The sequence below is a fragment of the Cervus canadensis genome, chromosome X (genome assembly GCF_019320065.1).
Source record: "Cervus canadensis isolate Bull #8, Minnesota chromosome X, ASM1932006v1, whole genome shotgun sequence".
NCBI lineage: Eukaryota > Metazoa > Chordata > Mammalia > Artiodactyla > Cervidae > Cervus > Cervus canadensis.
This window is the reverse complement of record NC_057419.1, coordinates 61379758-61382526: the sequence shown is the minus strand read 5'-3', so window position 1 is coordinate 61382526 and position 2769 is coordinate 61379758. Positions and strand designations below refer to the sequence as shown.

Here is a 2769-nt window from a genome sequence, read left to right as displayed (position 1 = left end):
TGGTCCCATCACTTCATGGGAAATAGATGGGGAAACAGTGGAAACAGTGACAGGCTATTTTTTGGGGCTCCAAAATCCAAAATCAGAGTAGAAATAAATGAATAAGAAATGAAGGAGACTATAGAAAAAACTCAATAAAACTAAAAGCTGGTTTATCAAGGATGTGAACAAAATTGACAAACCATAAGTCAGACTTATCAAGAAAAAGAGTGAGAAGACTCAATAAAATTAGAAATGAAAAAGAAGTTACAAGACAACACAAAAATATAAAGGATCATAAGAGAGCAACTATATGGCAACAAAATGAATAACATGGAAGAATAGATAAATTCTTAGAAAAGTATAACCTTCCAAAACTGAACCAGGAAGAAATAGAAAATATGAACAGACCATTTGTTTATTTTTGCTTTTATTTCCAATCACAAACATGGAAATCAAAACTGTAATAAAAATCTTCCAACAACAACAAAAAAAGCCTGATAGTTCCCTGAGAGAGGGACGGCAGCTGCAAGTGTGCAGATAGCAGAGGCTGTGGCCCCCAGAGGCAGGAGCCACCAAATGTCCCTCCCTGCCCCTCAACCCCCCTCACCCCCACCCAGCCACCTGCCATTGGCCAGTATCCATGGTCGCAGGTGCCCGGTGCAGCCCCCCATACCCCATGCCCCACACCACCACCCTGTCCATGGATCCTTGCTGCCATGGCCAGTCTCACCTGGCATCACAGCCTGCCCGTCACAGCCCCAGTGCCCATGGTGATGGCCGAGATGACGGCAAAAGCGGTGGGGGATGCTGCTGGTTCTAAGACAGCACAGCTTGCCCACCAGACCTACTTATTTGTCTTGCTGCTTGTCTATGTTTACGAGTTTACAACTTTTCTAAGAACTTTTGTACACAAAGGAACTTTAAAAAAGGCTTTTATATTTATTCCAAAGAAGAAGGATCTTGGGCAATTGGGGGTTTTTGGTTTTGGCTTCATTTCTAAGTCTTCTTTTCCTCTTTGTTGACTTTGGGGTTCAGGTACCCCCACTGCTTCGGACTTCCAAGGGCTTTTTGGGCCCCTGCATTAATGAGGCAGCCACTTGGTGAGTATGACATGGCTCTCAGTGATGTGCTGCTCCTGTCCTTCTCCACATTCAAGTCCAGCCCAGCAGGAAGGGAGAAGACACTGTGTCCAGCAGGTGCCCCAAATAGCTACTGACAGCAAGAGCTCTCCTACGTGAATCGACTTCCCCTGGTGCTTCCTGGCCTCCCCTATGACCTCGTGGCAGTGACTGTGGCCACCGGTATGGAGAGTGACAGAGTTAGCAGGGATTGTGGCAGCAGCAATGCGACTCTCCTACCCTGGAGGGAGACGGAGGAGTTCGGTGATTTCCAGGACCTGAACTTTATCCTCTCCAACTCACTGTCGCATCAGGAGTCAGTGGCCGCCATGGTGTCCTCATCAGCATCATCCTTGTCCTCCCCAATGAGTAGCAGTTCTGCCAGGGTGCCCTCCACCTGCATCTTCAGCTATCCAATCAGGACAAGTATGGCACCAGGCAGCTCCAGTGGCAGCCTCCTCTATGGTGGTGAGTCTGCACCCCCTCCAACACTCCCTTCAACCTGGCAGACATCAGCGAAATGAGCCTCTCTGGCAGCAAGCTCCCACAGCCTGAACTGGACCCAGTGTACATTCCGCCACAGCAGCTGCAGTCAGCAGGTTGGCAGGTTGATGAGCAAATTTGTGTTGAAGGCATCACTGAGTGCTCCTGGCAGTGAGTAGGACAGGCCGTTGGTCATCAGTGTTAGCAAAAGCAGCCCAGATGGCAGCCACCTGGTGGTGGTGGTGGTGCCCTATGGCAGTGGGCCACTGTGCATGTACCCTAAGTTCAAGCATGAGACTATCTTCTCCTGCTTGGACCCCTCTCAGCAATGGCCACCAGTCACATGTGCATGACTTTCCCCTGGGGTGGCAGCTCCCCAGCAGGACTACTCCAATCCTGGGTGCCCAGGAGCTGCTGAGCAGCAGAGACTGTCATCCTGTCCTTTGGCTCCCTCCCCCCCACCCCTGGCTTCCATCCCCACCCAGGGCTCAACCACCCTTCCTTTCTGCCTGACAAGATGCAGCCACAAGTCCCACTGCTTCATTACCAAGAACTGAAACCACCCAGTTCCTACATGCCAGAAGAGTCCAAGTCAAAGAAGGGGAGAAGGTTGTGGCCCCAGAAAACTATGGCCACTCACATTTGTGATTACAGAGGCTACAGCAAAACCTACATGAAGAGTTTTCATCTCAAGGCACACCTCTGCACCCACAGAGGTGAGAAACCTTACCACTGTAACTGGGATGACTGTGGGTGGAAGTTTGCCCACTCAGATGAACTCACCAGGCACTACTGCAAACACACCAGGCACGACCCCTTCCAGTGCCAGAATGGGATGGGGCATTCTCAAGGTTTGACCACCTCACCTTACACATGAAAAGGCGCTTTTAAATCCCCAAACAGTGGATGTGACCCACGCTGTCAGAAGAGAATTCAGTATTTTTAACCTCTCATATTGTCTTCCTGGTGAGTAGAGGAACCCAGCTGGAAAGTAGTATAATCATGGTCAAGTTCCCAACCAGTCAACTTGTGAATGGATAATCAGGAGACAGTAGGAAACCAAAAGACAAACAAACAAGCAAAAAAACTGATAGGGTCTGTGGCTGGATCTTCTATCATTCCAATTCTAAATCCAACTTGAATATATATTCCTGGACTTATGAAACGCCAAAGAGATGACTGGAAG

General features: G+C 49.0%; 1 pseudogene; it reads left to right on the top strand.

Annotated features, from left to right (window-relative positions):
• The first annotated feature begins 1066 nt into the window (after positions 1 to 1066).
• Positions 1067 to 2474, top strand: LOC122435831 (annotated as a pseudogene).
• Positions 2475 to 2769: the final 295 nt, after the last annotated feature.